Here is a 10996-nt window from a genome sequence, read left to right as displayed (position 1 = left end):
TGGGCCAGGCTGATGTAGAGGACCAACACACCCCAGACAGGTGTTATCCAGTGGCTAAACTCCCCCCTTATGCTTAGGGGGCTGTTCATAAGCACAAAGAGAACCAAAGACTTTAGTTCCTTTGTAGTGTTGGGCTTAACATAGCAGCTAACAATATTCTACCCGGAATGGAAATTGGGGATTTTCTCTGCAGATTAGGTTCTTTTGCATTTCAGCTGCATGCACAGTAGCCCCCCACCCTCATAAGTGGGAGAGATGACAGTCTGGGCATTCTGTTATTGAAGCAAAAGATAACCACTTCTTAGTGGACTCAAGTCTCATCCTCCTTTTCACACAGACACTTGTTTTGTATTTTGCTTTCTTTTTCCACTGTCATCCAGGGGGGTCTCTGATACCTCCTCAGTGTCACCCTTAGATCTTCGCACACCTGTTGTGTGTGACCTATAGCTGCTTAGGGGAAATGTGACTTGGGTGGCCTGCAAAAAATGAGCTAAAGGTTATTATCTCCATTTCTAGCTCTACAGCTGAGCAGCAGCACCACCACTAACCGACCAACCAATCGTTCATTTAATCATTTAATTGGAACCTACTGTGTGCCCATCACTCTCCTTGGCCTTGTGGACAGACGTGGCGTCTGTCCTCCAGTTGCTCAAACATCAGTTGGAGACACAAAAGTTGCCCCTGTGAAACAGCTAGCAATCCCCTAAGAGCTCGACAGCACAACAACCCTGAACATAAAAGAGGGAGAGCTCAGGGGAATGAGAGAGCCTCTTCAGGAAGGAGATGGCATGAGAGGTAGAAAGAACCTGAGTCTCAGCAATTCTTGTGCATCTATGTCCAATCGGGAGAAAGTGAGACGCGATTGTACTTATTACAGCCCAGCGTTGAGTACCAGTGGCACTGATGTGGTTACAAAGGGGTCCTGGGTGCCAAGGCGGGGATTAGGAAGGGAAACCAAGATATTTAGGCACGTGCATGACTTTGAGAATGAGCACCTCTTTAAATTTGGTGTCTCTGTGTCCTCGACCTGGTCCTATCGTTTGATGGGTCCTGTCACTCTGATGCACACGCTCTCTTTCTATTTCATTCTGTAGCCCCACCTCCTCTGTATTTCTCTTTTTATTAGTATCTTCCTCCTTCCTGGCTGTTTCTCTCCATTCTTTCTCTTCTGTTCCTTTCTCCTTTCACCAGTCTGTCCCTAGTTCCCTTTCAGCGCCCCTCAGTGATGCTCCAAACATTTCTAGATTCTGAAGTAGGCTGTTGTGCAGAGCTCATTGAGTGAGCGTAAGCAATGGCTGTGACCTGCATTAGCATTCTTATTTTTAATACTGTGGTGACAATAATACTATTTTGTATTAGAACCTGTAAGTCTTTGGATCTGGTTCCCAGGAAAGTCTAAGTTCTTTCTATGCAAGAACTCCTTTCTAAAGGAGTAAGGTGGTTTAAGTTGCGTGGAAAAATTAACTTTAACAAAGGGAGATATTCTTAGCCAACGAATGCTTCCAAACATCTTCCCTTTGGAATATAAGCTCCTTGGTTATCTACCTGGTTCTCTACTGACCCCTCTCTCTACTTTATCTCCAGCACCTAAAATAGGGCTTGGTACACGTGACGTGCTTAATACATGTTTGTCAAATAAATGAATGTAGAGTTTTAAGAGTCGAAGGGGTTAAAATGAGGGAGAGGCTGAGGCACAAATAATCCCAGATATGGGGCAAAATTATTAAAAAAAAAAGATGAAGTTTGAAATGGAAGCTGTGTTAAAGCTCGATATCCTTGACCTCTGCAGTACTAACCGACGTATAGACGGCATCGGTGAAACAAAGCCTTGCTTAGGAGCTTTGGGAATAGAACTAAGTTTCTCGTCCTCTTTTTCACAGTTGAAGCCTGTGTTTTCTTAGTTTTATTCTGTGTTACTATTGGTTACAAACATTTAATGCACAGGTGGTTCCTTTGGTTCCTGCGCTCCTTCCTTCATAGTCATAACGTCTTGTTCAATGACATGAATCAGCCGAGCGGGTGGCCTGAGAATCAAAGTGTGTATGGCCTACAAGGAAGAGGGTAGATCATAACCCCAGCCCACCCCACATTCTCTGGGCCCCTCTGGGTAAAGTGCTGGGTATTTGCTTGGTAGAGTTAAGGTATTCAATAGATGCTCATGCTTTCTTTTTCCTCAAGAAGGAAGGAGGAAGCTATCTTTAGATGCTGAAGTCTGATTTTGTATAAAGAACTGGGTTATCACATCTGAACAATCTTGGAGGTCTTTACCCTGCTTTTTGTGCTTTGCTCACTGGTATTCAACATTTTTCTTTTTCCACTTCGTCAATTCCTTCCCCTCCATCTTGGCAGTTGCACTGACTTACTTTTCTGAGCCTGAAATGGTGAGAGGGAGGGTAGCAGCAAAGAGGAGAGGGGCATGTGGGAGGCCATTCTCTGACATGGAATAAAACATAAACATAGCTGGGAGACTGATCCATCCGTGAGTGCGAACAGTGGTAGAAGCAGGTGATTGCTTCAGGTAATCTCAGAAGGTCCCCATCTTTAAGAGTGGGGGTTGCAAATTGGCACCCCGGGAGTCAAATCCAGCCACAGACATAATGGTTTAGCCAGCAAAGGGTTTGGAAATGTTTTTGCTGGGTCAAGACTAGAAGAGGTCCCACTCTCTATTGTCTTGTCCTGGACAAGTAACATGCTTATGCAAATCTGCTTACGCCGTCTTTCTTTCTTTTTTTTTTTTTTTTAATAGTTTTTTTTTTTTTTTTCAACGTTTATTTATTTTTGGGACAGAGAGAGGCAGAGCATGAACGGGGGAGGGGCAGAGAGAGAAGGAGACACAGAATCGGAAGCAGGCTCCAGGCTCTGAGCCATCAGCCCAGAGCCCGACGCAGAGCTCGAACTCACGGACCGCGAGATCGTGACCTGGCTGAAGTCGGACGCTTAACCGACTGCGCCACCCAGGCGCCCCTCTAAGTGGACTTTAACAGTCCAGACTCGAATGTCAGTTGAAGCTCCTTGATGGAGGCTCTCCCACGTAAAGAAGACCTACACCAACTCATCACCAGCTCCCTTATTCCTCATCTTGGTATTTCCCAGAGTGGTTTAGGCCATGATCACAAAGTTTGAGGACCATATCTGCAGACAGTCACTGCAAAAATTAACATCCTGATTGACTGCTAGAAATTGTCTGACTCCATGTTTCACAGCCTCTCCTTCTACTTTTCCCTGCTATTCTAGATATGTGACAAGCCAAACTCTTTCTGTGTCAATCTTCACCGTGTTGAGCTCTGTTGGAAGCCTCTGGGAGCTCAGTGTGCAAAGGAGATAAGCCAGGGGCATGATGCTTGTTTAACGGTTCTCTCTGTAGTGTCCTTGTATTTTCAGCTCCTTTTTTCTTGCCCATTTCCTTGGCCTTTTATCATAAATTCCCTGTGTTGTTTCTATACCACTCTTGGCAGAAGGACCCACTGTATTCCTTTATTAGCTCGACTTTGTAAGGAAAAGGACGCCAGGGTACCATTTGATGATTTTTCTCGGCTAGACTTTGGACACTCATATTTATTGGACCATCACATTTTAATACCTTTACATATCATCCTTTTGCCCCTTCCAGAAGCTAAGCTGTCCTCTTTTTTGTGGTCCTTTGTTTATCACATTACAGTGTTGATGTCTACTTTGGTGTCAGAGATGGACTTCCCTAACGTCTCACCACCTCCTTTTAACTCCTGCATGAGAATGTAGAACCCCAAACACGGGGAAGTTTCCATGGAAGGCCGCTTGATTCTCTCTTAAGGATATCACAGAGGGGATTTCTACAGTCACAGAATATGAAGGTGGGTTCCAAGACCACTTCAGTCTACTCCAGCTTAAAAAAATATTTTAATAAGTTTATTGGGGGAGTATTCTTGGGATCACCATCGTTGAGGGAATCATAGAACAGGACTGAGCAGAGGGAGATGTTGAACTACAATGCCATCATGGCATATTTCTACCATTTTTTTAAATAGGGCACTCTGAAGCTGACTGTATTTTCAAAGATATCTCAAGTCAGGCAAGGGAGCCACATGGATCAGTAAATTGCTGTGGATGCCCTCGGGAAGGGGGCATGACCTTGGCCATATTCCAGCCTTTAGATTCTGAAAATGTGTTAAAGGATGTGTTTGGCCGTTTATACAAAGGAGTCTATATATACCTAAAGTGCATACCCAAAGCCCTCAGGATGTGATGCTTCACTCAAGTTTTCTATGATGATTGCCTTGAAAATATTGTCTGTTGATGACACTTGTAGGCACACTTATTAGTAACGAAGTATTCATCTCAGCTAGAAGCGAGGGGACAAAGGGAGACACAGCATGCCAGTAGGTAAGACTGGACTCCAGAGAGGATGACAGGGGCTGGGGTGGGATATGAAGAAGGAGGCCTCACCTTGCAATACTCCTCTCAGAATGGAACCTGCTCAATTTTTAATTTTCTGCCTTGGGCATGGAACATGCTTTGTTTTATCTTTAGCTTCTGCTTCGAGGGGTCGGAGTATTTTCTCAGCTTACCTTTTCCAGTGTCTCAGGCTGTTCACTCTGGGGTGCCTTGCTTGTGGTTTTAACCTTTTATCTTTCTTTGTGATGGTTGTTTTGAGTTTACAACTAATCAAATATTCCACAGGCACCCTGGGGTGTGACCGGTCAGTGAGGAGCCAGAGACAATTCAAAGCCGATTTCCCACTCTCCAGTCTCACAGAGTGATTTGAGGGAAGGAGGGAGCTCCTAACACATGGAGTGTGAATTGTGTGCATAAGCGACTTGAAACCCAGGCAACCTTCAGCTCAGGACTTCCTGTTAATCAGCTGGGTTTTCTGGCATAGCAATGAGCAAATGGCATTAATGAGGTAGGCCTAGAAGATGGCACAGGGGCTTGAACAGTCAGTAGGAGCTGAGCCCCGCAACAGTAGAGAAACAATAAAAGAGGGGGTTATTTTATCCTCTTCCCTTTTTTCTTTCTTTCTTTCTTTCTTTTTTTTTTTTTTACAGTCGCAACTTTTTGGCTGATTAAAGTACTTTTCCTGGTTCCAAAAGGGAAGTGTCTTTTGTATTACACGCTAGAATGTCAGTTCTCATTACTAAGCCCTAGCTGTTCAAATGCTGTCGGAATCTCCCCAAGGCCTCCTTGGGGAGACTGTAGGCAGAAATTTCAAGGAGCTTATGCCAATTATTTTCCTTCTATCTACATATTGATGGCTGACCCACAGTAATCATGTGAGTCAGGTGCTATGAACACTGTTTCCTTTATTTCATTCATGGCTTTTAAGGCAGATAAGATTTTTTTTTTTTCTAAAGACCCCTTTTCCCTTGGTTTCTTGCAACTACCATTTTTGTTTTCTACTTGAAAATGACACCGCCGACCAGAGACAGAGTGACCCAGGCTTTTTTTTGTCCTTTTCTTTCAATTATTTGGGCCTTTTTCACACTGATTACCAGAGTTAGTAGAGGGTGTATAACATAAACATACTCTGAGGCCTCAGTGGTGGGAGCAGGTGTAGAACTCCAGGCTTCATTGTTCAAAAGTCTATAATTTTGGGTCCTTTAAAAAAATTTTTTTTAATGTTTATTTATTCTGGAGGGAGAAAGAGAGACAGAGCATGAGCAGGGGAGGGGCAGAGAGAGAGGGAGACACAGAATTTGAAGCAGGCTCCAGGCTCCGAGCTGTCAGCACAGAGCCTGACGCGGAGCTCGAACTCATGAACCATGAGATCGTGACCCGAGCGGAAGCCGGAGGCTTAACCCACTGAGCCACTCAGGTGCCCCAGGCGGTTTGGGTCCTTTTATCGTTAAGTTATGGATATTAACCTGGCAACTCACAAGGGAATACAATTAAGTGAAGGATATGTAGTAGTCATTTATTAAGAGCCAAAGCCCAAGACCAAGTATCAGAAAGCATGAGCACCTGGGAATGTAGGTAGCAGAAAGTAAGGGACACTGTCTTCAGGGAAGTTACCAGGGTTTTGGGTCATCTTCAGTTTAGGTCTTTGTTCTGTTCAAGATTAAAATTTCCATGGCAATCTAGGTTGACCCAGCTTGGGCCCATGCCAACCTCTTGGCTAGATAAGGGTGAAGAACCTTAGCTGATAGTCCTTCTGAAACTGCTCAAAACAAGGGAAACACGCAGAGCATAGCAGGTTTAGACAGGCTAAATCAGCAGATGCCTTTCACAAGCTGAGAGGTCCCAGATTGCCCGGGAAAGGGACGTCCAATGCTAATCTTACACTGACTCTTGTCATTATGACGAAATAGCAGGAGAGTCTGAATGTTTGTGTCCACCCCCAAATTCATCTCTCGAAGCCCTAATCCCCAAGGTGATGGTATTTGGAAGTAAGACCTTTGGGAAGTAATTAGAGTTAGATGAGGGCATGAGGGTAAGGCCCTCATGATGGGATTAATGCCCTTATAAAATGAAGATCAGAAAACAGCTCTCTCTCCCTCCACCACATACACATCAAGGAAAGGCCATGGGAGGACATAATGAGAAGATGGCCATCTGAAAACCAGGAAGAGGGCTCTCAACAGACACTGAATCTGCTAGTGCCTTCATCTTGGACTCCCCAGACTTCTTGGGAAGTGTCCTTGGACTCTCCCAGAGCTGTGAGAAAAAGATGTTTGTTGTTTAAGCTACCAGTCTGTGGTGTTTTGTTATAACAGGCCATACTAACTATGATGGAACCTCCTTCTCCTTTTCTCAAAGCAGCCAGATGGGCTCCATATTACCTGTGTTGGAAGGAAGATGAACCACAGATACTCTTCTGAACAGTAAACTGATCCCCGAGAGCAATCAGGTTCAGCAGATTCCATCCCAGCTGAGAGGAGAAGTCAGGGTACATGGTGAGCACAGACCCTACCTTCCCAGGTTCTGAAGATTTTTCTTGAGTGGCTGGAAATCCCAGAAGGGTGGGTGATGAGTCTCCCAATCTCCTGTCTCCCGATTGTCCTCTTTAGCTGATCAGACAGGCTTCTATCAAGTCTTAGCAGGCCTCGTGTGTATTATTTATTTGATTAAAAAAAATTGTGTCATTTGCTTTTAAGGAGCCTCTGGGAATGAGCATAATTAAGCATAGATTAAAATGTCTGAAAGATTGAAAACCACCATGATGATATAGTGAAACGCATACAAGAAGCTTAAAAACATCCCCACATTGCCACTCCATCAAAGCATCCCAGTTTACAGTGATAGCCGAAAAACCAAGCCTCACTGGAAATGATCAAACTGGGATTTCAGCGGTAGAACACGGGCAACAATTCTAATAATTTGGGGGGGTTAATTTGGAAAAGAGCTCATCTGTACCGCCAAGGAAAGCTAAAGGGCGTCAGGTGGATTCAAAGGAGGAGAAGGAAGAGAAGAAAAAAGAAAGGGAGGAGAAAAAAAAAAGAAGGAAAAGGAGGAGGAAGAGAAGGGGAAGAAGGAGGAAGAGGTGGGGAGGAGAAGGAGCCACTGAGACACCATAACAAACACAGCTGGGCATGAGCAGGGGATTGGACACCAATGTCTGAGCACTTGCTATGAGCCAGGTGATGTTCTAGGTGAGTAAGATGGGCACGCTGTCCAGTGCACAGAAATTTTAAACAATGAAGACACTTGCACAGCACGAGATGTTCTATGAAGGAAACATAGTGCGTAAGACACAGTTAGTGGGTGGCTACTCAAGGTTGGGTGGCAGGGATTGTCTCTATCAAGGTGATTTTGAGGTGGGTGAAGGGAAGAAAGCAGCCCCGTGAAGATATGGGGAGTGGCTTTCCCTGCAGAAGGGGTGGGGATTGCAAAGGCCAGGAACTGAGGCGGGATGATGGCCAGGGTAGCTTTCCTGGAGACTCTTGGGGAGGGGAACCGATGCTGTGCACGTCAGGGTGGGGCAAGCGGTGGCCAACATGGAGCACAAGTTGTCACTGAGCACCTTTTCTGGAGGGCTGCTTTTGGGTAACCCTATCAGTCGGCTGCCTTGGCCCATAAGTAATGGAAGACCCAACCAGTGGTAGGTTAATTGTATAAACTCAAAAGTTTTGTTTGGTTTTGTTTTCACCAAACAACCTGAAAATTGCCAGCTCCAGGATTGGCACAGTAACTCGCTGATCAAGTTCCTGGGGACGTTTCTTTCCGAGTTTTTTTCCCCCGTAGGATGTCAGAGGCAAATTCTCTCACAGTTCGAAGAGCCTGCAGCTCTAAGCTCTGTGTCATCACATAGCGGCGGACCGAGCAGGCAAGAGGATGCGTCCTCTGACACCTGCGTCAACAGGACTGACTAGACAGACACGTACCCCTAGACTAGAAGGGACCCGAAAGTGTTAGCTCAGGCATAGCCCTTTCTGTGCCCAGCACAGAGCTGTCTCCAAGTTGGTATTTGGAGATCCTCTTAGGAGAGAAAACTTCTGGAATAACGGAAATAGGGAGGGTGTTCCAGGGGAGCCCGTTGCTTCATGCTCCCGAGGAGGAACAGAGCCACAGTGGTCTTAGCTGGGCTTTGGTGGAGTGGGAGGAGAGGGATGCTGGGGTGCTAGAAAGGACACACCAGCGTCTCCATCTTGGAGTGTAAGACGGAGAGTGGGGGAGAGAGTGAGCAGAAGAGGGTAGTGTTAGCAGGGTGGAGGTGCAGAGTCCAAGGCTGGAGGGAAGAGGTGTAGGCTCTGGGCAGCCTCCGTGGGTGCCTATCCTAGCCTCTCGCCTGACCACTGGCTAGCCATGCTCTGCCCTGTATGTCACCGTCTATGACGTGATAGTAATACTTGTCTCGTAGGGTCTTAGGACAAGCAGGCATTCAGTAACGTATGAAAACACACAGAGCAATCTTGGTAGAAAGCAATCAGTAGGCAAAGGATGGCTATGCTTTAACTGCTATTCTCTACCACTCACCTCTTCCAGGGTTAGATTAGCCTACATGTATTTGCAGATCTGACGTTTGCCGTACAGATCTTGAAGAATCTTCACATGTGCTACCTCACGGGGTCCCTGGTCACACTGCTCTCTTTATAGCAAACTTGTGGCTATAAAGCCTGAGAAATCTTTTGGCGGTGTCAGAGCCATAGACGGTACCCAAGAGCCTTTGAGGGAGGCTGCCCAGGGTTCCTTTCAGGAGCCGCTCACCCAAGGGGGAGTTCTCTGGGCGTGTAGGGGAGAGCAGTCTTGGACCCTGCCTCAGTTAGAGCCAGTAAATGCAGCAGCGGCTTTTTTGATGTTCAGGGGGTCAGGAGTGCTCTTGGCATTGCCTCAGCTGCTTCTCACTGTGCCTGGGAGGCTGGGGTGTGGGGGAGGGGAAGGGGGAGAGGTGTGAATAGAGAAGCAGGACCTTTTGATTTCTTGCCTTACCAACAGGAGCATTTACTCCCTCCAGAATCTGGGCATCTGTGAGAGAGCTGAACTCTGTTTTATGAGAGGATTTTTTTCCTTCTTCCTTTTTTTTTTTTTTTTTTTCTTTTCCCATCAACACTTGTCAGGGATTCAAGGCAAAAAGCCTGGCAAAGGCCTGGGCTTCTGCACCAGCTCCGGCAAAAGATGGGTCTAAACAGGGAACAGAGAGAGGCATTGTTCCAAACACTGCAGAGCGGGAAAAGTAGGTCAGGGAAGAAAATGCAGGTTTGACAGAGCTGGGAATTGAACTTGTCACCTCAGAGCTCATTGGTGTAGAAAGTGAACAGCCAGCAAGGGACGAGGGAGTAACTGAAGTCTGCTGCCAGGGCAGGGGCAGACACACGCTGTGAAAAGCTGCCTGCGTGATGGTCATTGCCTCCTTCCAGGGCCAAACGCCCCCATCTTCCCTCCTGCCCCACCCTCAAAACCCCTTCCCTGGGAAACTAAACCAAGTGATGATTCTAGACGAGAAGAGCAGCTGAGACTGTCTCTGGAGAGAGTGCCAGGCGGCAACTTCCCAGCCACCAGCTGCATTTGCAGGACTGGGAATTGAGACAACCCCCACCCTCCCGGAGAAGAGGCTCTAATTACAATCAACATCACCTTCTAGGAAACTTCTGGGTGGATGGCTACCAGCAGAGAAAAGCTTTCTCCTCACTACCCTCCAATTGGTGCTGGAGCCAGGGGTCCTGGCTGTAGCCTGGGAAGAGAAAAAAATACCTCTAACAACTTGCCCAAACCTTGGTAATTCTCCTTTCTCCCCGAGTCAAGGTTCTGAGCTATTTTGGATGAAGGGTGCTTTCTCCCTGACTCTTACACCATTTCATTTGGAAACATCTCCAATTTCTTGTTCTGGACGCAGCTTTTGCCTAATAAACACGTCAACCTGCTCCTTGTGGGTCTCAAACATCTTTCCGTTGCAATAAGGGTGACTTTGAATCTATCATTCCAGATCTGCCTGCCCCACTGTTGGTACCAAGAAGTACAAGTTCATTGGATATTCCAACGTGCGCTTGGATCTGATAGAAACTTGTAGCTAAAGACCACAAACCTCTGTGGTTACCGCTCATTGTTGGACTTTCTTTTGTAATTAATGACCCGTTTTCCCTCTCTGTGGAATGGGGACAGCAGTGGGAATAAGACCACTTATTTAAAACGGAAAGACTATTGGACAGGATCCAAAGACTCAGATTCCATTTCTGCCCGATATTCATCTAGTGACTTTAGGCCATTTATTGAAATTCATCACTTTCAGATTCCTCAGCTATAAAATGGGAATAATATCATTTATAACAGAGTTGTAAGGTTTCAACCAAGCACAGATGAGGTTCGTGTGTAAAGGCACCTTTCCCAATCTTGGCGCCTAGAGGATGCTTAATCCGATGTTTGCTTCCTTCTTTCCCCATTGCTGATAATACTGAAGGAATTTCTGGAGGATGTGTTTGAAGTTAGATATACTTAAGACTAGTTTTTAAAAAATGGAGCAAGGAATAGGATATGTCTTGACCTCTAGTCCTGCACTGTTCAATAGAGTAGCCATGAGCCCTGTGTGGCCATTTAAATTTAAAATCATTAAAATTAAAATTAAAAAACACAAGTCCCCAGTCGTACTTGC

At 45.9% G+C, this 10996-nt stretch overlaps 1 long non-coding RNA gene across 1 annotated transcript in view; it reads left to right on the top strand.

The window, feature by feature from the left end:
• Positions 1–10996, top strand: part of LOC123379253 — a 39312-nt gene that overhangs the window by 14671 nt on the left and 13645 nt on the right. Inside the window, exon 3 of the long non-coding RNA XR_006583493.1 lies at positions 6730–6866. This is a non-coding gene — a long non-coding RNA (uncharacterized LOC123379253). The remainder of the gene's footprint in view (positions 1–6729; positions 6867–10996) is intronic.

Source organism: Felis catus, chromosome C1 (assembly GCF_018350175.1).
Source record: "Felis catus isolate Fca126 chromosome C1, F.catus_Fca126_mat1.0, whole genome shotgun sequence".
NCBI classification, from domain to species: domain Eukaryota; kingdom Metazoa; phylum Chordata; class Mammalia; order Carnivora; family Felidae; genus Felis; species Felis catus.
Note: the sequence above shows the minus strand (reverse complement) of the source record. Positions and strands in the feature narration are given on the sequence as shown.